The sequence below is a fragment of the Dermacentor silvarum genome, chromosome 3, assembly GCF_013339745.2.
Source record: "Dermacentor silvarum isolate Dsil-2018 chromosome 3, BIME_Dsil_1.4, whole genome shotgun sequence".
NCBI lineage: Eukaryota > Metazoa > Arthropoda > Arachnida > Ixodida > Ixodidae > Dermacentor > Dermacentor silvarum.
This window is the reverse complement of record NC_051156.1, coordinates 95,171,537-95,199,117: the sequence shown is the minus strand read 5'-3', so window position 1 is coordinate 95,199,117 and position 27,581 is coordinate 95,171,537. Positions and strand designations below refer to the sequence as shown.

At 44.7% G+C, this 27,581-nt stretch overlaps 2 long non-coding RNA genes across 2 annotated transcripts; one reads left to right on the top strand and one right to left on the bottom strand.

The window, feature by feature from the left end:
• Nucleotides 1-1,247: 1,247 nt before the first annotated feature.
• Nucleotides 1,248-2,724, top strand: LOC125943889 (uncharacterized). Its single transcript, XR_007465964.1, has 4 exons — nt 1,248-1,453; nt 1,553-1,608; nt 1,757-1,976; nt 2,063-2,724. It is a non-coding gene; the product is annotated as an uncharacterized LOC125943889 (long non-coding RNA).
• An 8,251-nt stretch (nt 2,725-10,975) lies between these two features.
• On the bottom strand, nt 10,976-12,808 carry LOC125943893 (uncharacterized). The gene is made up of 3 exons (XR_007465967.1): nt 12,702-12,808; nt 12,336-12,400; nt 10,976-11,990 (listed from the first exon to the last, which is right to left on the bottom strand). It is a non-coding gene; the product is annotated as an uncharacterized LOC125943893 (long non-coding RNA).
• Between the last annotated feature and the right edge of the window lie 14,773 nt (nt 12,809-27,581).

The window sequence follows — 27,581 nt, the reverse complement described above, 5'->3', positions numbered from 1 at the left end:
CTTAGTCTATAGATTTTCATAAATATAATGCAGCCTGCTATCTTCTGCATGCACTAAAATAAGCCCTCGAAAGTTTCTGAAATGTGCACTAGCCTGGGCTACAGCCAAATCAGACGTGCTGCCATTTAATCAGTGGAGTAGTAATTAGATAAAGAAATTGATGTTCAAAGCCACCTTCATGTGGGAATTTAGGGCAACTGTTGTCTTTAAGGCTAGAAAAGCACCTCGAAGTACAAGGCTAGTCTCCCAGCAGTTAATGAAAGCTGTCTTCTATTTAATGACTAGCTGTGCACACATGACATGTTTTAATTTTACTTGCAACTTGTTTATGCAGAGAAAGAGGATTAAGACCTCAGAGGAATGCTCGGACTCCAGTGACGACGACGACAGTGTCATCGCGTTATCAGAACTGAGAAATTCTGAGAAGGAGGCTAAGTTTTGGAAAAGTAGATATAAGCTGGAATGTCAGCATTCAGCCTCCTTGAAAAGGAATATAGACTTCCTACAAAAGAAAGTGGAGAAACAGATGGCTTTGTGTAAGTTGATCAAATTACCAAATATTTTTTGAGATGGTAATAATATATATTAACTTGGCTGACAAGTTACTTTTCTACTTTTCCCCAGTTCAGCGGACACTGGAAAATTTGAGCCAGCCCTGTCGGTGTGGAAATGGTAAGCTCACTGTATATTTCTGCAAATGGAATGGCAAACATATTTTTAAGACTAGCTGTAAGCATTGTGGTGATGACTGCTATGCTGCTTCACCTAATCAGTTATTTGTGTGAAAATTAATAGGCTGATTTTATCCATATTCAATATGTGAAAAGCGAAGGAGTTTCAGGTCACTTGTATCTGACAATGTTCATGTTGAATAAGGTTTGTGTACATCGTGCAAAAGTTATGTCTCATTTGACAACAGTTTGCCTTCCCTTGCATGTTTTCATGATCATTACCTTTTTTGGCATATTGAGCATGGTTCTGACATCCCTCCCATACGTCATGAGAAGTTTTATTCTAAGGCCAGAAAACTTCTTGCTTTCATTTACACTGAGGAAGAAGTCTGAAGAACAGTTCATATCTCTGGTCATGTGGAAATTTGCAGTTGCATTAATCAGTCGTTCTTGCAGGCATTAATCTCCGAAGCAACCTGGCAGCGGAGGAGTTGCCAGAAGCTTCATCAGAGCCAGCACCTGCATCAGAGCCAGCACCTGAAAGTGCTAAGTGCAAGAAGAAACCCTGTGGTAACAAGCCAAATATTTACATTTTGTAACTTGAGCTTGTGTACATGTTGGTTTTGTGTGCTCTGTCATTGCTCTCCCTAAACCTGTAAGTGAGTGTTTTGCAAGTAAGAAAAATCGTGCAGGGGACAGTGTGCAAGTGGCCACAGCTACACCACCATCGGCAGTACCAGAAAACAACTGCACCAAAAAAACAGTCGAAGAGGCTGCTTGCTGTAAGAACTTCAGGATGTGAACATTTGTTACAGTGATAAAATGAATATACACAATTCAATATACTAATGTTTTGTGAATGGTACTTTTCAACATTTCAGCAAACCAAGCGGCTCAGCAGACGGTGCCTGAATTTTCCTTGTGTGATGGTGGGCTGGTAAGTGCACGCATCTCATAAAACTGTTTTCCTATGCATTTCTTTTAAGTGTGGGAGTGAAACAAAACTTGAGCTTAAGTTGGCATGCACAGGCTCTTTTACCACTTAAAATGAGGTTTTCTTTGTCCATACATTTCTCTTCTTTCAGTTCCATCTATCCAGGAACATTTTTATCTCACAGGAGCAAGCAGCTAAGCTGTTCAAAAATAAGAAAGCCACAATATTGGTTAGAGATGCTGCTCAAGTTGTGTGGGGTTTCCACACGCTTGCGCAGAGAAGTGTGAGCGGTCGGTTGGCACCCACAAAAGCCAACAGTGGGCTGGAGCCATCCAAACAGCTCACGCCGAAAAAAGTGGAGGTTATTTACGGTTAGTCTTTTTTTCGTCACGATATTGTGCTATACTTTGAATGCATTTTATGCTTTTCAAAATTTTTTCAATATATTTTCCTGCAGGATGCCTGGCCCACTGGGGCAGTGTGAATAATGTGGATACCACGCTGGCCCACCACAACGTCATGCGCACTTTATCAGAAAAAATTCAAGACTGCAAGAAGAAGCTGCGCATGAATTGACATTGCAAAGCTGCACCTATGTGACGTGATATGTTTGAGTTAAATACATATTAGATCTTACACCACAGTCGTTTCTTTATTTGCACATGAGCTACTGGTGAAAACCACGTGCCGCAGTGCATTTTTTTCTAGGTTCCAGCAAGTTGAAAGTAGCTGGTGTCATCTGTTGTCCGCGGTAAATCTAGGGGACCGCAGCATTAAAGCTAGGATCACTTTCTCTAGAGGCAAAAAAAGGGCCTATTTTTCAACTGCGGTGACCGGTGCTGTGTACCACCACGGACTGTGGATCTAGCTAGAACCTCTTCCAGCCAAATTCCAGCTAGCAGTTCTTGCAGCTGGATCCAGCTGGGAGACATTCCAGTTGGGAGTCATTCCAGCTGGATTATGGAACCGGAAATTTTCTCCAGCTGGATTTTTTCCAGCTGCCTTCCCAGCTAGAAAAGTCTCCAGCTGGATTTTTTCCAGCTGCCTTCCCAGCTAGAAAAGTATCCAGCTGGATGAAATTTCCGGTTCCATAATCCAGCTGGAAGTAAAAACTTTTTCACGTGGGTAACATGGTCATCCCCCGATGAACTGGTTCTGTTAAACTCAATTAGCGTGCCCACGCCGCAAAGGTGCTTAATTTTTTTTGTGGTCGTGCAGATGCGCAAGGCCGTTAAGGACGAATGGCACGATGATATCACATTTATTCAGATGACATAAAAAGTGAATGTCCTGAAATGCAGTGAGTACATTGTTTTTTCTCTTGCAGGGCCACTGCTCGTGCAAAGCAGGGAACTCTGTTCGGTGCAAGCACATGATTGCAATGCTACTTTTTACAAACAGGTAAGCATGCACAAAGGTGATTCGTAATCAAAGAGCAGCATTTTATTTATAAAGTGGTTTCTTTCGCATATATGTCCACAATTTGCAGTTAAGTTTGAATGTACAATCAAACACAGGTTGACGGACTGTTTCTTGTCTGTGTATGAATATGCTACTCTTCTACAGGACTCTCAGCTTGCGATTGCAAATGCTTTATTTACATGTAATACATTTTGTTCATTGCTGCAGAACCGGCATCCAGAACCTGGACCTGCTCACTTCCACCGATGTGAAGCAAGCATGGGGCAAACTAAAAGGGAAGAACATTTACAAGGGCAGAAAAATCAAGGACTTGTGTCATGTGCAGTCTTCATCAAGGATCCGGTTGGACACGCAGAAACTCTATGCAATCCGACAGCAGCTTATTGCTGCTGCGCCACAAAGCGCCCTAGCAAGGCATGTGGCGGGCCGCTGCCTTGAAAGTGCAAGCATTGAAGAAAGTGCTGTGAACCTATGCTGTGAAAACACGGGCTGTGAACCGGACCTGATACTGCAGCACATCTTTTCCAGCCGACACATGCAGAAGTTCAAGGAACTGCAGTTCCACGAAGTTGTGTTTACAGACTGGAACAGGTTAAAAATTTGCAGAGCTCTTATGAAGCATTTGAGCTGTGATCTCTCAAAGTTTTACGGGGACATGGTGGCTGTGAACTCGGCACAGGCAGCAAGAACTTGTGCTCAGACAGTTGGGCAAAACAGTACGCAGTGGCAAAGGGAGCGCATGCTCCGAATTACAGGTAGCAAGTGCCATACGTTGTACAGATTTGTGCCATCACCAGCACGCAGCTGGCAAGACAAAATTGTGAAACTGCTCACGCAGAACTTTGCAGGAAACGACGCCATGAGATATGGCAAGGCTTGCGAGAAGCCAGCTCTTGAAGAATAGGCATTGAACACTGGTGATGCAGTGTCGACAGTGGGCCTTGTTGTAAACCCTATGGTTCCATGGCTTGGCTTCAGCCCAGATGGAATTGTTTTCAGAGATGGAAAGCCAGCTGTCTTGCTGGAAATTAAAAGTCCAACACGTGGCAAAACGGAAAGAATTTCCGACCTTGTAAAGCAGAAGAAAGTGCCGTACAATTTGTCCCAAGGCGAAAATTATACCTTGAGACCGACACATTGCGACTACACACAAGTGCAATTGGGACTATTTGTTTTGGACTTGGAAAAAGCCCACCTTATTGTGTACAGTGAGGTGGAATCTTTGATAATAGTTGTGAGGAGGTGTACGTCATTTATTGACAGCTTGATCCGGCGATTGCAGTATGTTTATTTTGAACATTACTTGCCAGAGCTTGTCAAGTATGTCAGATAGGAGACTGCATGAGAAATATACATGCAAGAATGTCTACAGTCTGGTCATCAATGAAACAAACATCCAAAACACACACTCCAACTCTACTTATTTGTAAGCGAAGTTAACCTCCTGAGACTTTCGTATTTCAATGTATAAAACAGCACATTGTTAAAAAAGTAACAGTACAACAGTGCATTTTTACGGCGAGTTTGCTGGTGCATATCTCCAAACTGGTGTCATTCGGGAAATTCAATACAAGTGGATAAGCCTGACAAGCTCACCGGCTACGATTTGGAAATTGCAATATGTGTCATAAAGTTATTAACTGAGAAGTTAATTAGTTGAATATGTGTTTCGATTTCTTGTGCTACTAATGTCCGCCTCATTGAATTGGGTTATTCAACTCAACGTTAAGAATTAGGCTACCTGCCACAGGCGATTTTTTAAAATTCCGTAAAGCTTAATTTTCAACACCTGGTATATAGGCATTGTACATGTGGTCACTTACACACACACATTCAACGAAAGATTTCCTGTGTTTATTGTTCAAAGGTGAGCAACTGGCTGAAATTGTTCAACCTAACCCTATATACACACCACTGTCTGTATGCACACATGAGTCAAAAACATCTTAAAATCTGTCTGCGAGCACAGGTGCGGACAGATTAACAATGCTGGCTATGATAATCATTGCCTCATCAACAACGGCCAACATCTCCCAGGGCAATGCCCTTTAGTATTCTAAACAGTTTCAAGCATTGAATCGCCCTTTCTACATGTACACATGCCTGGGCAACTTGCAGGGTTTTGGCTGCATCTTCCTGTGAAAACTGTGCCTGCTTCCGCAGAAATGGAGGCTGCACAACACCAATCCCCAAGCTTGCACATGTACTGTCAATATTGAACCCTTTGTCCACCATGACGTCATCCTTGAAAGGCTCTAGTCTACCCAATATATTTGAATCATCCCCACACGCTTTATCAGAGGCACTGCCTCCAAAACAGTCATTCAAAAATGTGACTAGTGCACCTGGGGCACCAACCAAAACTTTAACTGTGGGAACGCCTTTGTGCGTCCATGTCAAATTCTTACATATTCCCACTACAATGAGATTTTTCCACCTCAACTTCTGTGCAGTCAAGCACGATTCTGACATCCCTGTACATTACAAAGCACTGAGGCTGATTCTGTTGCACTTCTGCCTTGCTTGGCCATGGGATGATGATGTATGGTGTTTAATGGCGCAAGGGCCAGATATGGCCAAAGAGCGCCAGGCCAGTGTTCATGAGTTGACAATGGAGCAATGAATTGCGAAAGGTAGATGTGTAGTGGCTGTAAAAGGGCCTAAAACAATCGCTGTAAAATGCGTAAAATGTATATGTAATAAAATTATGGCAATGGCTAATGAGGTGCACTATGATCACGAAAGAACAGATTGCAAGATAATGACGATAGGCGAAAATATATCACAGATAAATCTTTTTAAAAAGCACTACTGCCTTGACAGACCCTGTGAAAACGTAAGGGCCTGGAGGCGCGTGCTATGCAAAACTACTGTCGCGGCGACTTCCTCCGAAGAGAGGACGCGCTACGAAACTATTGGGCAAATAACATGCAGTACAACATCGCTCAGAAAATCCAGAACAGCTTTAGTGCTAAACAGAGGTTCGTCGCCAAGAAACATAGCAGGGTGGAGAGGGAGACGGTACTGGTACGCTAAAGGGAAGTGTTGTTTTCTCTCTCTTTCGGCTTCCCCGCACTCCACGAGCACGTGTAGCACGGTAAGCCTCTCTCCACATCTACCACAGATTGGCGGGTCATTTCCAATTAAGAGAAAATTGTGGGTGCCATAGGTATGTCCTATTCTCAGACGAGAGAATAGGACATTAGTTCTTCGTATTTTCGTAACAGGATGCCACGCGCCAATTTGTGGCTTAACTAAGTGGAGCTTATTGTTCGTTTCGGCATCCCACAAGCGCTGCCAGTGGCTTCGAAGTTTCTTTCTCAAGTAGGGCTTGAGATCTGTGGCAGCGATAGAAGCGGTAGGGTTAAGGGCTCGCGATGTAGTTGATGTGGCCATTTGATCAGCCAGAACATTGCCCTCGATGCCTCTATGGCCAGGCACCCAGCATATAATAATATGCTGGTTAGACAGGTATGCCTTGCACAGAGCAGAATACAGTTCAATAAGTACAGGGTTTTTGTGTCTATGTAGAGTCATGATAGCTTTTACAACGCTTAGGGAGTCTGTAAATATTATTGATCTTTTGAGTTTCGATTTACCTATACTCTTCAAAGCCGATAAAAGTGCATATGCCTCAGCCGTAAAAATGCTTGTTTCCGGGAGCAGTACATCGGACTCGGAGAACGATGGGCCGACTACTGCATAAGATACCCCTGCATGTGACTTGGAAGCGTCAGTGTAAAACTGAGTGCAGGACGAGTACTTGAACTGGATTTCCAGAAAATGCATCCGGATATGTGCCTCTGGAGCATCTTTTGTGACCTCTACAAACGAAGTATCACACTCTATGAGTTGCCACTGCCACGGCGGCACTGGCTTTGCTGGGGCCATCAGAGTATTTTCAAGTAGTGGGATGTCCATTTCTTCACTAATTTTTCTTACACGTAGTGAAAAGGGTTCTCTTGCTTTCGGCCGGTTATTAAAGAGTGTGGAACTGGTCATATCATGTACGGTTGAGAAGGACGGGTGTTCCGGGTTTGAATTTACTTTCAGGAAATAGGTGAGGCTTAAGGATGAACGTTGCATATCAAGCGACCACATGTCCGCCTCTACATACAGACTTGCCACAGGACTTGTCCTGAAGGCACCAGTGGCTAGGCGGATGCCTAGATGGTGTACAGGTTCCAGCATCCTTAGGGCGCTTGGCGTGGCGGAATGATACACTATGGCGCCGTAATCTAATCTTGTAAGTATGAGGCTCTTGTACAAATTTAAAAGACACTGTGTGTCACTACCCCAAGCGGTGCGTGACAACACTTTTAGAATATTCATTGTTTTCATACACTTGTTTCTTAGATACCGTATGTGTGCCACAAATGTAAGCTTCGTATCTAGAATCGTGCCTAAAAATTTATGTTCTGTTTTTACGTGCACGCGTTCTCCCTGCAACTCAATGTCAGGATCGGGGTGCAGACCCCTCTTTCTGGAGAACAGGACGCAGGTGGTCTTTTGTGGGTTAAGGCTAAATCCATTCTCGTCTGCCCACTTAGACACCTTGTTCAGACCAAGCTGAATCTGCCGCTCACAGACTGCGAGGTTGCACGAGGCGAAACCTATCTGTACATCATCGACGTATGCAGAATAAAACATGTTTCTTGGGATATACAGACGCAAAGAACTCATTTTTACGATAAAGAGAGTGCAACTGAGCACCCCACCCTGTGGTACTCCAGTTTCCTGCACAAAAGGTCTTGATACAGCATTTCCCACACGAACACGGAAAGTGCGATTAGATAAATAACTTTCTATGACATTTAACATGTTACCGCGTATACCAACGTGTGAGAGGTCTCTAAGTATTCCAAACCGCCACGTGGTATCGTAGGCTTTTTCTATATCAAGGAATACAGAGAGAAAGAATTGTTTATGGACGAAAGCTTCACGAATTTGCGTCTCAATACGTATCAAATGGTCGGCGGTGGATCGACCTTCTCGAAACCCGCATTGGTACGGGTCAAGCAATTTGTTTGATTCAAGAAAATGTATCAGTCGACGGTTAATCATTTTTTCGAACAGTTTGCACAGGCAGCTTGTTAGTGCTATAGGGCGGTAACTCGAAGCAGACGATGGGTCCTTGCCCTCCTTCAGTATAGGAATGACAATGGCCTCTTTCCAGGCAGAGGGGATCTTGCCGGAGGTCCATATAGCATTGTATAGGGAGAGGAGAGTTTTCTTTGTTTCATGAGGAAGGTGCTTCAGCATTTGATAAGCTATGCGGTCAGAGCCTGGCGCAGACTTGTTGCAACAACTAAGTGATGCATACAGCTCAGCAATGCAGAATGGCTGGTTGTATGCCTCGTTTCCAGTACCTTTTCTTTCTAGTTTCTGTTTTTCTATTGTAGCCTTGTGCCTTTTAAATGTTTGTGAATAATGGGATGAGCTGGCCACATGTTCAAAATGTGCTCCCAGACAGTTAGCTTGGTCTTCCAGACTGTGGCCTTGTGTGCTTACCAACGGGATTGAAAAAGTTTGTAGCCCTTTTATCTTGTTAACTTTTTTCCAGACTCTGCCCTCTTCTGTATATGAGTTGATACCTGATAAAAACTTCTCCCAACTCTCTCTCCTGGCTTGTCGGCGCGTTCTCCTGCCCTCCGATTTTATTTTCTTAAAATTGACAAGATTCTCCGCAGTTGGGGAATCGCGTAGCAACCCCCACGCTTTGTTTTGTTTCCTACGAGCGTTCCGACATTCCTCGTTCCACCATGGGACACGGCGTTTGCAGGTCGCACCACTCATTTCTGGTACACATTCAGAAGCAGCATTGATTATGAAAGATGAAAGATACTCAACCGCAGCATCAATTCCCAGCAAAGATATGTCAGGCCACGAGATACCACTTGTAAGACTCTTGAATTTCTCCCAATCTGCCGTATCCAAGTTCCACCGGGGAGCTTGTGGTGGAGGTTCGTTTTGTAGTGGTGATCTCAGCAGTATGGGGAAGTGGTCACTCCCGTAAGGATTTTTTATCACTTCCCATTTGAGTTCAGGAAATATAGACGGGGAAGCTACACTGAGATCAATGGAAGAAAAAGTTTTGTTTGCGAGATTGTAGTAGGTGGGTTCCTTTTTATTCAGGAGACACGCACCAGAGGAGAAAAGAAATTGTTCGATTAGGCGTCCTCGCGCATCGATACGGGTGTCGCCCCACAAGCTGCTGTGTGCATTCAAATCGCCAAGAACGAGGTAAGGTTCTGGTAATTCATCTATAAATGACTGAAATTCATGCTTGTGTAAAGGATAATGTGGGGGTATGTAGAGCGAGCAAATGGTGACGAGTTTACCCAGAAGTACAGCACGAACGGCTACCGCCTCAAGTGCCGTATTGAGTGGAAGTTGCTGACAGGCTACACTTCTGTCGAGTATGATGGCCACACCACCAGAAGATGCGGCAGAGTCCTCGCGATCTCTTCGGAAAATAATATTCTGACGTAGGAAGTTGGTGTTTCTGGAGTTTAGGTGTGTTTCTTGAACACACAGCACCTTTGGATTGAATTTATTGATAAGTTCTTGGATGTCGTCTAGGTTGTGGATTAGTCCTCTAACATTCCACTGCATTATTGTGTTCATGATAGATGAAATAAAAGGCGCTGTGTGTCTGAAAAGGGAGGAGAGTGACTTTACTTTACAAGGCCTTTGTCAGGCCCTGTAATCGGTGTTTTGTCTTTTTTGGAGCGGTCGAGAGAACCTCGCCGCTCCTTCGACGCTACCTGCGCCGTTTGGCTTGGACTGGTGTCCATAGCCTCTTGTGAGGCACTGGACACCCGCTCCAAAGAGCGATGTGTGCGTCGCGTAGACTTCGTCTCGAGCGACGAAGTCTTCGTCCCCACCGTACCGGAGGTCGACAGGACCCCTGTGGCCTCTGCAGTGGCCTGGCTGCTGCCGGAGCTTGTAGAGGCCACTGGTGTGGACACTTTGAGAGATGGCAGGGCAGCGTTGGCTGCTCCCACCTTAGGGGCGGGTGGCGTTAGCCTCGGCACGCTAGGCGTGGTCCGGGCTACCGCCAGAGGCCGTTGTGGTGCCGCCCCCCGTTGCACCACTTCGGCGAAAGATGTTTTGAGCAAGAACAACGAGGAGATACGTTGACGTGCTTCGCGGAATGTGACATTCTCCTTCACTTTTACAGTAATTATTTCTTTTTCTTTCTTCCAGGCTGGACAAGCTCTGGAGTATGCCGGGTGACTGCCGTCGCAGTTCGCACAATGTACCTCGTCATTATTGCAATCGTCAGAAGAGTGACCAGTTGTGCCGCACTTTGCGCACATAAGCTGCCCTCGGCAGCTTTGGGATGCGTGACCAAATCTTTGACATTTGAAGCAACGTCGCGGGTTCGGAATGTATGGTCGAACATGAAGTTTTATGTAGCCGGTTTCAAGAGTCTCGGGTAAAGTAGTTGAACTGAAAGTGAGTATTAAATGCTTTGTTGGGATTTCGTTGTCATTCCTTCTGATTGTGATGCGCTGAACATGGATTACGCCTTGGTCCTTCCATCCATCCAGGAGTTCTTCTTCATTCAATGCCATTAAGTCTTCATCTGATACTACGCCTTTGACTGTGTTCATAGTTCGATGCGCGCTCACAGAAACAGGGATATTACCAAAGGCTACGAGGTGTGCTAGTCTGTTGTATTGTTCCTTGTCTTTTAGTTCCAGGAGCAAATCTCCACTTGCCATCTTTGTTACCTTATAACCAGTTCCAATGGTCTCTCTTAGGCACTTGGCCACAAGAAATGGTAAAATTGTTCTAGCTTTTGTAGATTGTTCGCAGTGGAGGATGTGGAATTTCGGGAAACGTTCGTTGTTTTTGGGCAAGAATACTGATGTTGCATCGGTGCGTACCCTTTTCGAGGCACGATCGGTTGAGAAAGGGTTCGGGGATCCCATGGAAAGAAACTACTTGTTCGGCAACGGCGTCTGCCACCCACCGCGGAGCCCAACAAGGGGACGTGGCAGAACATAGAGACAACTCTGCACAGCGCCAGCAGTATGCCGTTGCTATAACCCAATATGGTAACCCAAGGTAGGACAGCCACACCAGGTTAACCCTTGCCGCCAGGAAAAGTCGAAGTGAATGGAAAAGATGAGAGGACAGGACAGATTAAAAGTGGAAGGGAAAGACGAAGATGATGCTAGAGAGAGATAGGAAAAGACGACTACCGGTTTCCCCCGGGCGGGTCAGTCCGGGGGTGCCGTCTACGTGAAGCAGAGGCCAAAGGGGTGTGTTGCCTCCGCCGAGGGGCCTTAAAGGTCCAAACACCCGGCTTCGGCTCAACCCCCAGGATCCCCTTTTCCCCGGACACGGCTAAGCCACGCACGGTTAAACGTGGGAGGGTCCAACCCTCTTGTGCTCGGGTACGTGGTGGCGCAACTCACCAAACGCCTGCTTGCGCAGACGCCCCTGCGGGGGCTTGGCCATGGGATAGCGGCTTCCAGGACAGCTGCCAAGGGGCGTATTGTGCCATAAAATAACGGTGTACTGTCACCTCAGACACTGAAAATAATGTGGCTGGGCACCTAAAGGACAGAGAGGTCTTCAGGCGAACAAGCACTATTGTCACTCGTTCTAATACACTCCTTTCAGCTTTCATATCGTCAACTTCAGCCACAGCATTAGCAATAACCATAAAAAGCCTCAAATCCTCTACACCTGTGAAAGCTTTAACACAAGCATCACTGTGAAACAGGTCAATGAGTGTTCTACAAGTGCTGGGTACGGTGCCTGGGTTAACCTGCACAGCCTTATTAATAGATGCAGTCTGCCTCTGGTTAAACTGCAGGAGGGTGTCGATTGCCGCACTATCCATGTCTTCAAACTCTCTTGGGTGGGCAGCAAGGCGAAGAAGAGCCTCAGCAGCGTTCCCCCGTGTTCTCTGTGACCTTGCTTCCACCTCCATGTTCTGCTGTTTCCTGATAATACAAACAGATAATGGATAGACAAATTTTACGAATAAGGCAAAAAATGCTATACTTTTGCTCCATTGACATTGAATACGTGAACATCGCTACATTGAATACAAATACTAAATGCAAAGTTAAACACTGCAAATGTTTTTGAATAAAAATGTACATTATTACTTGTAAATCTCGCATAACAGGGCATGCAGAAGTGAGTTACACATTGTGAGAATGCAAGTTTTTAGCCACCCTTGAACTCATTTCGGTGTCGAACTGATTTGCTTAATGTAACCAGCTATGAAGAAGGCCAAATCGGGCTTTGGATGCTTGACCACATGAATTTGAGTCAAAACTTACACAGGCTAGACTTGCACTTTCTGAATCATCCACCAGGCCGTCAAGTGGATCAACAGACTGGAGTCCTGAAAGACACATACCGAGAAAACGTCACTATCAAGTGTAGTTTCTTTGCCTGAAAATAATGACAATGGCTTCAAAGTTTGTCCGATTCAAATATCGTGCAAAATTAGCGGCGCAGAAAAATATGCTGCCCGCTTTCCAGAAAATACCAACAAACACCTCGTCACAAACCTTAGAAAGGTATTTGCATGTACTTAGTCTATAATAAGCGCCGTAAGCACATAGGCTTTAACAGTTACCATCTCACTTTATAACCGGTTCATGGCTGTTTGTTAATTGCAGATTTTGTAAAAAGTGGCTTACTTGCTGCTGTTGCCAATGCTCGCAAGGCTCTTTCAGCTGATGCCTGGTTTCTTGCTGGATCTTTGTTATCAAGGCTTCGCACAGGTAGACACCGTGATGGTACTGCCGTCTTCACTTGTCTCCGGGCTGGTCTCCAAATTTGTGGCGCTTGACAATATGAGATCACAGTCTTAGTCACATATTTCCCATGCTGTTATTAGGAGGCACACATTCTTCATACAACCAAAAGGAACGCATAACTACGACTCATAGCCACTGAAATCAAAGACAAAAAATACTTGCCCCTTACTAGCATTTAAGAAAATAATCCAAAAGAATTTGTTTAGCTTCAAGCGTGCCATACATACTCAGTTGGAAAGTACATATAAGTTAGAGTTTTTAGTGCATTTTAAGGAGTTCTACTAAAATGCTGCCATTCTATCTTACAAACTTCTGATAAGTACACACACAGTGATTATTTTTAATCTTTACGGCTTTATTAAAAATAATGACAGCAACGGTCGCATGAATGCTGTCATCACTGAGTGCGTTTTGGGCTTGGCAAACACTGTATAATTATCAGGGCTGTGCAACTAAGTACCCAAAATTTAACCAATTACCTTCTGAATTATTTTTTATGCAGACAATGTAACCAGTCTTGAAAACTGTATTAAATGAATTCTAATGCAACCTACAGAACCTGTTAAGTGGAACAGGTCTTGAGATACGTGCACCCAGTTCTGGTGCATGCAGAATGACGCTGCAGAACTAGGGGCAATAAATCAAGGAATTCGTTCACAACTATAACTAATATTTCTCAAGATTGTGATTGCAATGTGCAGCATACAGTGAATAATTAACATATAATTAACACAATTTTCCTAGTCAGCCTCATAGCTTTATCGCACGCGCGATGAAGGTAACACAAAGCTGTAAATAATAAAAATTATACTGGTAAACGTACTCACATCTGTATGGCTAGTAAATGCCTGCAAAGCAATCAAATGAGCTATTTTTTTATTATTCCGGGGCATTGTTGGCCTTCACTACATGCATTTATACCTCAGAGCAATTATGTGCATGTCTCCCCCATTTCTGTATTTCGCTCGAAAGGATGAGCTCAGTCGGCTGGTGCATCCGCAAGCATCGAAGTACACAGCCTCCGGAAACCCTGCTTTTATCTCTTGAATAAAGCTACTTTGCTGCAACCAAAACCTTTTCTCCCAGGTCCGAGCAATGCCGTTCGAGCGCTGAGCACAAGTTCACAGATTTGGTGCCGGTCACGGCGGGAGCACTTTGATAGGGGCGAAATACAGAAAGCGCTCGCGCAGACATAATTTCATGCATGTTAAAAAATTTGAAGTAGCCAGAAGTTATCCGTCCCCTCTACCAGGGGCTGCCTGCAACCAATATGTTTTTCTGCCTGGTAAAAAAGCACGTGATCTGGCGTTTTGTCAGAGCTGGCAGTGAACTTAGATGTTGACCACACAGTAAACAAGGTGTCCTGCCAAAAAATCAAGAGACGTACGCAAGTACAAAATATTCACTTACCAGTTGTACCCCAGAAGAAATCTTCTGGCACAAAGTGTGCGCTGCACACCATCATGGTTTTCGTGACAGGCTTCCCAATTCGCAGTTTCACTGCCCACTCCTTTTTCAGTCAATCCTCACAAGGAAACGAGTGTAGGCTTACCTCGCCTTCGGCTGCACGGTGTGTGCACTGCGGCACACAGCACATTTTCTTGCTCTTGTACTACTTGCTCATATTGAGGAAACAATACGTTAAAAGAATGCCACTACGACTCGCAGTACCTGTCCGAGCTTTGATGTTCACTACAGAGTTGAGAAAAACTGCCATAAAAAGCTACCGCAACTAAAAACAACGCACCAGTGCACTGCACCTCCGATGCCGAGTAAGGGCAGGCTGCGCGGGCATCCCCTTATCGAGGGTTATGACGGCTGCCGCATGGTGTCGCCACCCTGTGAAAGTTGCGAATACCGGCGGCGCTTTCCTGTGGGCGCGCGTGACCCCCCTTGTGCACCGATGCCACCAGGGGAAATATGGCGCCACCGCTCGCGGCGCGGTAAGCATAGCTGCGGCCTGCCGGCCTCGCCTCCGTGCTTTCGCTGTCAGTTTTGGTCTCGTCGCCTGTTTCAGGGTGTTCCTCTCGATACATAGCGTGTTGCACAGCATCGTAGTGGCATTGCCAATTGCCATCCTAGTATTATTCACGAGGCCTTTCACGCTAGCTCAATGTGATCACCACCGTCTGTTTCTTTTTTGCCTTAGGTTTATCGTTCGCAACTTTATTAATGGAACTGCAGTCTTCATACCACGTCGCATTCCTGCCCTCTCAGAAGATGCCGTGCCCACAGTACTTCCGAAATTGCCAATACATTAGCAGGACACTGACGAAAGAAAGAAAAAGAAGAGATGTCTCACACGCTCCACGGGTCCCAAGTTTGGCACGCAAACCACTCCTGCATAGGCACTTCCGCCTTCTGCGACTCTGTATGCCTGGACTACATATTTGACTCTCTGAGTACGAATAAAATATTATTATCTTACAAGCGAAGCCGCGCTTGTCCATTGACAAGACGGGGGAATGCATGCCCACCGGCAGATGTGGAGGCTGCAAATACCCACCGTGGTTGCTCAGTGGCTATGGTGTTGGGCTGCTAAGCACGAGGTCGCGGGATCGAATCCCGGCCACGGCGGCCGCATTTTGATGGGGGCGAAATGCGAAAACACCCGTGTACTCAGATTTAGGTGCACGTTAAAGAACCCCAGGTGGCCCAAATTTCCGGAGTCCCCCACTACGGCGTGCCTCATAATCAGAACCGGTTTTGGCACGTAAAACCCCATAATTTAATTTAATTTTAATTTGAGGCTGCAAATATACAGCGGGATGGAATGCCCAATCCAATCGCAGAATTGTTCATTTTCGAGCTTAAGCGACCTTTGGAACTGTGGTCACTGCAAAAGTTTAAACAAAACATTGCTCGTTACCGGACTGCAGAGTTTGCAATGAACGAAATGCCGCACCTGTTGTGATAACCAAAATGGTAGTGTTCTTCATTGCAGAAAGACTTGCCAGCTGCAGCATCTACTAGCTTGGCTGGGCAGCTTCACAATGAAAACATTGTGGAATCTAAAGAACAAACAGAAGGGACCTTGGGGGCCTTTTATATCCATCAGAACCATTCTACAAGCTGGTCAATTCCCTTGAAAACAAACTCGCTCGTTTACATGCCAAAGCATGTGGCAGTGTTTATGCAGTCGATCAATTGGTGATGTGCCAAAAATTGGTAGCCTAGAGCATTCTGCTGCCCTGACAGCATCAGTTGTACGTGTTCATTGCGTAACAAGGATTCATTTTTTTGCTTAAAGGTGTCATTCAGCAGGGCACTGAGAATAAACTAAGAGCACTGAAATCTTGCGTGTTGTAGATCAGATTTTCCCATAGTTGTTTTCCTCACTTAAATAAACGATTTTATGACCACATCTGTTGCCATCTGCAATCGTAGGAAATTGCTTATTTTAGCGTCGAAAGGACATGCTACAGGTCTGCAAGCGCTGGCAAAAAGTGGTTTGTACATCGAGAAGTAATCGGGTAATGACTGCAGTTTACAGGCCGTATGTATTGCACGCATAGGGTGATTACTGCTGACCTCGAGGACGATGGTCGCATTTTGATTTGAGGGAGTCGAAATGCAAGGCACCCATGTGCCATAAGGTGTCAGTGCGCGTTAAAGAACCCTAGAGTTACTGTATATGCTACCAAAGGTAGCCGTAGGGAGCATATACAGTAACTCTAAAGAACCCGAAGTGGTCGAAATTATTCCAGAGCCCCCAGCCCCTATGATCCTGATCCGGAGGAAAAAGGAAACACGTTTGAATCTATCGACGCAATGCGAACTGGGCCCGTAAGATCTCACAGGAGTAATGATGTGGACTGATAAAACATTGATTTCATGATAAAGATGTATTCCATGATGCTCGCAGAAAGCGCGCGATACTTGAGGCTGGCGATGATGCGCTCATTTCGGCTGCGTGCCTTCCCGCGCCACAGTCAACAGCGCCGCCCTGCGGCATCGGTGCGCTGAGGGGTCACGCTAGCGCCGCCGGTATTCACATCTTTTAGCCACCCTAGTTTCTGCATGGTTCGTGCCAATTCGTGCTGCGCGCAGCCATTGCTACTTGTTTTGTTTCTTTGGCGTGTTGCTTGCTGCGTTTCGACGTTGATTGCTTCGATCCTCCAAGATGCTTCCTGCAAACATCGACAATGAGCTTCTCATTGCAGTTGTGGAAGCTAGGCTGATATTGTGCCAAGCTAAGCACAAGGAACACAAAAACCGCATGAAAAAGAACGTTTTGTGGCTTGAAGTCGCCGCCATCGTCCTGCCGGGTGTTCTGAATGCTGGTAAGATTTCTGTTTTTAAATTGCATACCTGACAACTCACTCGAATCTCCATTGATGTTTACGAATTTGGGATCGCTTAACAATATTGTCTAGCTAACGATCATGTCTAGCCGGAAAAGTCTGGATGATTTAGTGGTGCAGCGTGCTCCAGTACATCATGGCCACTGTGGATGGGATTACCAATATCGCATTTTTTGCTTCTATGCCATGTTTCATCGTGTACAGTGGACAGCAAAGTATTCGCAACATTTATTTTAAATTTATAAAAAAACACTATTCGATACAATGACTGAATTGAATACAGCCATATTCGATTCCAGCAGATGAAGTTGACAATTCCGAAGCTGCTGAAACAGTCACTGTGATGTAAAAACAATGTGTTGGTCGTGAGTGTTTGCTTTGGGAATTTGGTTTCCGTTTATGATTCACTTTCGGATGCAGCACACAAACAAAAGGCAGAAAAAAAATCCCTGAGATAGTATTGAGGGCTAGCTTTTAAAATATGCATGCTATTTCTGCCCCCCCCCCCCCCCCCACAACAGACACACACACGTATAGTGTCCGGGGCAATTGAAGTTCATGGTTGCCAGGTTGATGATGATGATGATTGTTAGAGTTTATTGGCGCAAGGGCCAGATGTGGCCAAAGATGGTTGCCAGGTAAGGAATTGCAAAGCTAACAACTGTGATATACTTTTTTGCAGAGAACATAGTGGAGACACGGTGGAACTTGCGCGACGAGTTTCGCCACTTGTTCGTCGCAAACAAAAAAGAGCACAAGAGTGGAGCCAGCGCCGAGGAAACAGATGAAGCAGCCGATATGACTTGGCCATACTTTGAACAGCTCATGTTCTTGAAGGACAGCATTGAAGGACGGCCGTCAGTTGTTGGCATAAATTTTGTGACCTTTTACAATCAAGTGTTCATTGGTGAACCTCAGTTTAGGCAGTGGTGCTCAGTTTATGAAACCTGCATTGTGCAAAGCAGTACCACTAGTACACTGTTTCTAAGCACGAACAAAAAGTGAAATTCCATGGTTAATGAAGGCTTAAAATGAACTGCAGCATGAAAACTCAGCTAAAGGAAAACAATGGCGACACATTGCTGCTGCAAACATCAGTTGAAAATTCAGTTTTAAAGCACCAGTTTACAGTGCATCACTCTCACTTCCTTCGTGCTGCGTATAGTGGCACTACAGCTCATTGCACTTCACAAGTTTGTTCCGAGTTTTGTCTCTGAGCATTGCACCATCACTTGGGGTGATGCTAGGTGATGCATTTATACTAGGTGTGTGATAACTGTCGGCTGTTTGCAACTGAAGTGAACCTGTGACTGGTTATTGTGATTAAAATTCACAATTTTGTTGCCAATTATTGCCAGTCCAGATGCATTGCAGATTTAGGATGCCTAGCATTCAAACTTGTCTTCAGTCCACGCCTACGGCTTTTCACGGTGATGCATCTCAGTTGATAGCCTTTTCTATGTTTATTAGGTGTGTTCAGTATTTACACCGTTTTTGTTACTTCCTGCACATGTATTATTTAGATGTGTATTGTGGCTCACTTGCTGTCGAACTCTGTAGGGGCTGGAGCCTTGTCAAGCTACAATTTGCAGCATTTTTTTTCCATCACACCCATATTTCTCATGGAGAAATAAAGGTTCCTTTGATTCATTTAGTTACATTCAGGCAGGTAGGATAGCTTGTTAATGGTAGTAGTCATAGTGCTTTCAGCAGTTTTGTTTTTATTTATAGTCAACAAATCCAAATGGTTGAGCAAATGTTGTAAAGTCACTCAACATCTTATTTCATCTCCCTTAAGAAGGCAGGCAGCTCAACTTATCAAATGCCACAGACATCATTTGGCTACTCACAGAAATGTGGTTGCATGTTATCTTCCTCACTGGTATTGTATGTGGTCATACATGCACATTTTCAGGACATCTGGAAACATTAAGACTGCACGGCCACTGCTGCTTGACATCTGCAGCAGCCAAAGCAGCTATGCTGACATGGATGCCATGTGAGTGGACACCTGTTCAATAACGTCTGAATCCAGTGGGGAGACACTCTCCTGCACATTTCACTGATGCTGTACATCTCAGTGACATATGACCTCAAGCATTGGGTATTTGTGCGATTTGTGCTTTGACGTTGAAACATTTTTAAATTCGAGGACAAACTATTTGCGTGTGATGCCACGCAATCCGCAAGTGGCCCTTCGGTACAGCTGCGTATGAACTTTCCTCGGCTTTCCGGCATCGCCATGTAATAAGTTGCAATCCCTAATGTGCGCAAAAACTAAACCAGAGAATTACATCCGTGGAAAAGAGTACACGAAGAATAAACAGCTAGTAGCAACACCAGTGCAGCGATAGGAAAACAAATCAACGGTTTCGGCCTTGCATAGCTTACGCAGGGGTGGCGCAACTGCACCGGAAGCCTCCAGCGTGCATGACGACACTTCCGGAACAAATGCTACGCACGAGGCTCTTTTTTTTGCGCGCAGCGTTTCTGTCTGCTGTTGCCCATTCGTGCTTTGTGTTGTCGGTGGAAAAGATGGCCGCTATGGTCAACGACACCAAGTTGCTGATCGCTGCTGTCGAGCAGCGGCCAGCTTTATGGATGGCTAGCCACCGACAGCACAAAGATAAATATGTCAAGGCGGCGTTATGGAGAGAGGTTGCGGCCGCCGTCATGCCTGGTCTGGGCTTTGAAGGTAAGTTGACCGGTGGACTTTGATGCCCGGCTTATGTCAGCACTGTTACTATACATTGTTGCAATTTTCATTTGCGCAGAAGGCGTCAAACTTGCCTATAAGCGATAGAAGTCGCTACGGGACAAGTTTTGGCGTATCTTCTTTGCCCACAAGATTCAGCAGAGGAGCAGTGCAGGCCAAGATGATGTCGAATGGGGGACAGCACGTGGCCATTTTTTGACCTGCTTCTCTTCCTCAAGGACACCATGCAGACAAGGCTGTAAGTGTTGTCATTTTTGTCAAATATTTATAGTCATTTTCACACAAGTGCAAGCCTGTGCTGGGATACTTTTGTTATAAGAGATATGTTCAAAATGAAGCCAAAATTTTGCTATAGAATCTTTACTGCTCGTTGTACAACATTTTAACCTCTAATGGCAATTTTAATGTTCCCATTGTTCTTTCAACATTTAAAAATCCTCCTGGAATGCCCTTTCTGGGATGATGCACAGATCTTTTGTCGCATTCTCCTGAATGTCCTCTTTGGTTAGGATCTTTTCAACATGAATTTAGGTTTGGGAAACGAGAAAAAGTCTGCTGGGCCTAGGTGGAAAGAATGTGGGGCACGGGGGACAACGGGAGTGTGATGTTTGGCTCGATAGCTGTATGTTGTAACAACTTTTTTGGAACTAATAAAATCTGAATCTGATAGCTGCAGACAAAAAGCAACGCGTGAGCCGGCACATTGTCATGTTCAACATGCAAGTCTGGTTTTCCCACAATTCCAGCCCTTCACTGTGCACGGCATCACCAAGATGCGCTACAATCTCCCGGTAGACTTCCTTGTTTACCATCTGACCATGTAGTGCAAATTCTTGATGTGCAGCACCTTTGCAGTCAGAACACAACCAACATTTTTTTTTATGTTTGACTGATTCATTCGTGTTTTTTTGGGAGGGTGAGGAGACCCCTTGCCCACCCACTGCGACTGCACGTTCGTTTCAATACCATAGCTGTAAACCCATGTCTCATTGCCTGTTATCATGATGTTAAGGAAGTTTTACTTGGCAGTGGCAACCAGCTCCTGGCTCATTTCAACACAGGTCTGTTTCCGCTCGTCATCCAACAAACGCGGCATGAATTTTGCACCGACAAACACATCTCAAGTTTGTCACTGAAAATTTGATGGCATGCCCACTTCATCAGCAACTTCTAGAACAGTTAAACAACAATTTCCACGAGTGGCAGCACAAACTATCTCAATGTAATCATCACCTGTTGATGTGGAAGGTCATCCAGGCTTGGAGTCATCATGGACCAACATTCTGCCGTGTTCAAAATGCTTAAATCACTTGTAGCACTACATGCGACTCATACAGTCCTCCCCGTATGCTTGGCTCTCATGCTTTGGGATGTATAAGTTAACTATAGTACAAGATAACTACGGAATAGCCGTTCGATTCATTTCATCTCGGTGTGTGGAAAGAGTTCAGAACAGAAATGTTTGCACAATATTGATAGATACGTTTGGTCTTTTGCTTGTGTAGGACATCGGCCAATTATACCAGCAGTTAGGCAAGCCCAGCAAGCCAGATGCCGAGGCTTGCAAGCCAACCAGTGGGGCGGGGCCTCCAAGCCCAGCTGCTAGCTCGCAGAAGACTGCACAGGAGCTCCTTGGCAATATCATGCAGTTTGAGGATATTGATAGCGATGTATTGTTAGAGAGCTCCATAGACGCGACCTTTGAAACACCCTCCCGGGCACCATCGCCATTTCACCAGGTGCCAACCCAAGCAGTCGCAACTGCTGCACTTGCAACATCTCAGAGAAATGCTCTTCTCCCTCAGTGCAAAGGCGTGAAAAGAAAACAATGGCAATGAGACAGACACACATTTTGCCGACCTCAGTGAGGCTCTGAAGAAAACAGAGCCACGCAACGAACATGAACATTTTGGATTGTGTGTGGCCAAATACATGGAGGATGTGCCTAAAAACAGGCAGTTAGAACTCAAGATAAGAGTGTTCGAACTTCTGAGAGATTTTTCAGACCAATAATTTTATTTTTCATTGGTGTATTTTAAAAATTTCCTGTATGGCTATTACATAGGGGAAGAACATATGTGAAGAAACAGGCGTAACTGTAACTGTAAAATAGGTGTAACTAAACCAGCTTTGTTGCACCGCAGCTAAGTATAAACTTTTTAATCTTTTCTTCTTTTCTTTATTATTTAAAGAGTAGATGTGCGGGAAAGGGGAGAGTGATCACTTCTTTGAATGTGCAGTCAGTATGCTTAAAGGGACTCTAAAGGCAAATATAAAGTCAAGCTAAAGTAATAAATCAGTGCTGGAGAAAGTCTGTGGTGTCAATATTATCGCGAACAGAGGCTCAGTAATCCAGCGCTCTGTCTTGGCTCGGTTTCTTGATGACGTTTGCATTTTGTGCTGAAAAATGTAGTGTTGTCTGTTGGGTGCCTTTTCAGTCACCAACAGTAGTAAAGGGCAAGTGATGAATGATGAATGCAATGTCACCACTCTCCCACTCGGAGGAGGATGGGGGAAATAGTTCACTTTCGGACCGCATCGTTGCAACTGTTGCAAGATACGGATCTTCGCACAGTGTCAGGAATGCAATCAGCCATATACTCCGACACTGGCACAGCGCCAAGTCTCGCGAGAGCGAAGGTATCTCCTAAAGTGATCGCCCGAGAATACCTGCGACTCAAAGCCACCACATTTTGCTGAGTAGCAGGAAGCCATAGCTGAGGAGTGACGGCGGAAGTTGTTCAATTTTCTAATGATGTCCATCAAAAGAGTAGCAAATGCAATTTACTGCGGTGTGGTAGAGACCGTCCTGTTTGCACGCCATGAAAACAGGGCAAACCCACTAACGGCGCGGACGCCGCTGCTCGCGTCTGCTTTTCTTTTTTCATTAACAGCAGCAGCGCAGCCATCCTTATGAAGAGGATGACTTTATTATTCCTAAACAGAGCTGGCATGGTTGTGCAGGCACGCTGGCAGACGACGAAGAAAAGATGCACGCAATGCGAACAGTACTGAATCCGCAAGCGTTGATGTTAATAACATGTGGACACTTACTTGTTTCCAATGGCTTTAGAAAAAAAAGGAATGTTCGTTGTTACTTCAAAGGTAAAAATGAACAGTTGCGACACCTGTACATTCATTAATCAAACGTGCTTTTTCTATCTACAATAGCATACAAATCACTAGCACATTGTTGCAAGCCCACTTGACAGCACGCTGTTTTAGGCCGTACCAACCCAAAAAGGTCATGGAAAAGTGCACCGCAGCTGAGGAGCGAGCGTCGGCACGCGTCAGGCCTTGTATCTTGTGGGTGCACGCCCTTTTCCTCTAGCCGATGCATGGCGAAGCGTGCCTGTGGTTAGGGCTTAAGAGTGGACCAAGCTGTACATGTACGTCGTATACACGCGTTAACATGTGTTGTCGTCCTATCCGTGCAAACGTTTGTGTGCCTTCCGATGTTTGCCGTTGTACAGAGGCAGCATCAGAATTTAATGCGGGTTGTAGCATGCCGTGAACCCCGACCTTGGGCTCGGCAGCAATATGCTGTAGCCACTTACTAGCGCAGTGGGTATTAAAGATCCTTATAGCATTAAATTAAATGTATTTGTTTAAAGAGGTCAAAATCATTTACTATTCTGCTGTCGCTAAGTGCAAGTACTGGCTATACTGTTATAAAAATTCATTTGTGGTGGACATTTCCGCACCTAATTATGGGTATGTGTAATGGCTCTCCTGATCTTGTAGCCAAAGAACGAGAAGTTCGCAGTTCCAAGTGTCATGCATGTAATGTTTTTCTTTCCAAGCTGCTGAGTGAAAAAAAATGCTCCTTGTATGCAAATAATAAATTTTATTATTGGTAAACAATACATAAATTCCTCGAATTAGCAGAAGTGGAAGGGCTTTCTGTGTTGAAACTTCCCATCCCAATTAGTTTGCAGGTGTGCCCCATTTATGTTTTCATATCTTTGAAGATACAGTTATGTACAACATGTCAGAAATAGAACGCGTTTGAATTATATCTTACATTATTCTGTGTAGACTTGTTTGTATTCAGTAATCCTGTTTAATCAGCACAAAACGAGACAAAGGACGACAAAGAAAGTGGGACAAAGACAGTGTTTGTCTTTGTCCCACCTTTTCTGCCGTCCCCTGTTGAGCCCATTCTCATACCTTACTGAATTAAGTAAGCCTTGATGCTTGCACTTCGACTACACATTGTACTGTCTTTTTGTGGTTTCCACTGCACGTTTGATCTTGCTTGCGAGTTTTTTTTTTCTTTATTCTAAAACATGTACCTATAATGAATCTTTCTGGGTTTGACAGTTCAGCAAACGTGCCATGTAAGAGTACATTTCTAAGGAAATTCTTCAGATCCTGAAAATTTACAGGACTCCGACACAGTGCGAAAGAAAGACGAAGACACCAATAACAAAACATCAGGCTGTTCCCGCTGCCAGGTGTCGTATAAAGAATTTGCTGTGATAAGGGCAGCAGATAACAGCATATAGCCCGAAGTTCTTCGTGGTGTGCACTCCGTGACATACAAGACATCTCAATCTGCTCAAGGTACCAGGCATCCTGCCAACATTCTTGCAGGTGCTGCCAACATTCCTATAAGAGCTGACTGTGCTAACCTGTCAGAAAACTGAATTTCTCGACGCCCCTTCAAGTGTAGTTACGGACTCTGCACCAAAAGGGAACACATAAGGCAGGTCGTCCCAATGCAGGTCGAATGATGTCCATGAAGTATTTCTTTGAGCACATGCAAAAATAAATGAAGAGCGAGAAGCAAAAAGGGAAGAAAGAAAAGATGAGAGGAAAGGCACCAAGAGCTGCTCAAACTCCACAGGGAGCACATGTCTTCTTTTGCTGTAAGGGCTTTAATGCAGCCAACATATGAAGCATGACATATACAAGTTCATGCCTCTGTATGTCACGTGCAATAAAATTTGTTGTCTTTGCTATGACATCAACTTGTCTGCAGCTTAGATGCAGCTCTGAAACTTGCACACTTCAGAAAAGAGAAAAAATGTTTCAGGATTAGCAAACCCAGTAAAGCACTAAAATTCTTTCTCGTTGAAGATGAGTGACCAACAATTCCTTTATTTTTTCCCTCATTTCCTACAGCTGCCCCACCAAAGCATTTCTTATCAATTCTCCCAGACGGCGAAGCACACTTTTACGGTCAGTCTGTGGCTGCCTGTTAGCATCCAACTCTGTGCGGTCCTGTCTGATGCAGCAGTGAATCTTGGCTTCTTTCTTCCCTCTCTTAGTCGGTCAACAGGCCCTCCACATTTGTGTCGCCATTGTCGAGGCTATGTTGTGGAGCACGCAGCATCTTACAATGAACTGTTTTGTCAACTGTGCTGAATTCGATGTCGTGAAGCTGACGAAACCTCTGCTTTAATAAGGTGAATACATTTTCAATGACTAACCTTGTAGATGCATGGCAAGTATTGTACTTGCTCTTTGCTTGCGTCATGTTGACATAATTCTTTAATGGCATAAGAAGGTGTTCCCTAATCGGGTAAGCGGCATCTCCAAGGATGCGATACCTGTTCACCTGGCAACACATCTATATGCTGAATATATTAATTGAAACACTACACTATTGTTAATCCTGATTATCGTTGGCGGGCTCAAAATGCTCATTCGGGCAGCCACCGTCGTGTTTGACGCGCCCCATAGTGAAATAGCAGTATTGAGAGCACGCGTTATGGTTCTGTTAGCACTCTGCACTGGAAATCGAAATCGCAGTCATCTCATAGCCAGTGCTGGTGAAATAGCAGTAGTAAACACGAAACTGACAGCCACTGTTATCAGGTTGCACGCCAAAGCACATTCATGTGGTTCCATTGTTTATTTTGGTTATCTGGCTCGCACAAGTAATGCGAATAAGAGAACAAATATAAAACATCATTAGCTTAGTGAGGCCCAAAATGCTCATTCAGACATCCATCGTCCAGTTTGACGCGCCACATAGTGAAATAGCAGTAGCCGAAGCATGCTTTATGGCTCTGTTGGCAGTCTGCACTAGAAATTGAAGTGTTCTAAGAGCCAATTTTTAATTTATTAATCTGACTCGAGCAAGTAACGCGAATGCAAGCAGAAATATTAACTTAACTTTGCTAGCATTTTTTGTCTTATTTACGTACCGGAAAAATATTCAGCAAAGTTGAACGTGCTTTAGTGAGTCACTTTGTTGATTACAAGCCGTAGGCAAAGTGACGGACAGATTGAGAGAGTGATATTGGTGAATTAATAAATGGTGAAAGTTGCAAAAGGTCTCACAGCTCTGCTTTGCTGGACTCCATTCACTAGAAAACTGCGTTTGTAATGATGAAAGCGTCAAGACAGGAAATGATACCCTACTGCACAATGTTATGTATGTGTACCACCACATGTAACGGGCAGCGAAACCATCTGTTTATTAGGACTGAATGTAACAACATAGCAAGGTGCTGTTTCACAATATGGCACCCTTTCATGTGCACTTCTGGCAAGCTGCCTTATGCAGTGATGCATAAACACATTAACAGGGGTAAGAGACGAAGTAACTGTGCAAGCCACGTGATGCTTTTAACATCTTGTATCTGCCAATGTTTCTGTTGTCACAGCTGATATAACTTTATTTAGTGCAAGTTGGTTAATCACGTTGCGGCAACAGCACAACAAGCAAGGTCAGAACAGTAGGAGAAAACAATGCAAGATGGCAAACTGAGGAGGCAAGGTAGGCGAGAGAAAAAGGCTTTAATGACATCGAATAGGCCAGCCCTGCTATTCACAGGACTTGGTGCTTTGAATGAGACGAGTTAATGAAATTGTAAATAAAGATGCGGCTGCAGCATGCTTACAAGAAGAAGCGCCAAAATAAAAGGACAGAAATAGGAATAAACACATACACGCACGGAAGCACTCACATATTCACACACATACGCACAAACGCGAGCGTGACAACTAAGATCTAAAATACAAAAAATGGGGAAATAACAAATATACAAAAACACGCAAGAAACACGCACACATTTAACACAGACGCGAGTAGAACTATTAAGAGTCAGTTCACAAGAAGCTGTGCCTACTTTGTCGTACTTTTTTAAATCTACATATTGGCTCTGTTGCCTTCACTGTCATAGGAATTTTTTAGTAGTGACATACCACGATAATTGAAAAGCAGCGCAAGACTGTGTTGTGGAAAACCAAGTCGAGCAGTGGCAGCACAACTTATGCGCGATTGTGTCACAGCAAGCATTCTACAGCTGGCGCGTGCAGTGAGCAAAGGGTTCTAAGCCACACAGCGACGCGAATTCATGCCAAGCTCGCTTGTAACGGCACCAGTGTATCAGTCATAATTTTATACTAGCACTGAGGCTGACTTTAAGGAAACAAACACAGCTCCCAAATGCCTGACCATTAATATTCCAATGGAATTCGCTCAAGCAGCGCGTGTTAGTCACTGATTGTTAGCATTGGTGGAAAGCAATCAATCGACGGTGCTACATAACACTCGAACGACGCTGCTAGACGCTCGGCTATCTCATCAGACTGCTGCCAACGATCGATCGTTTGCGCGGTCAGCTGGCAGCAACGAATCTTTGCGTTGGAGGTTGCTTTCGCAAATCTTTTACTCGTAGGTTGGTTTCATCCGCGCACGCTTTTCTCATTTATCCTGATAATGGTTTTGCTCCATCACTTCGCCACGGCCTACGAGAAACGCAGGGGCACAGTACACAACACACC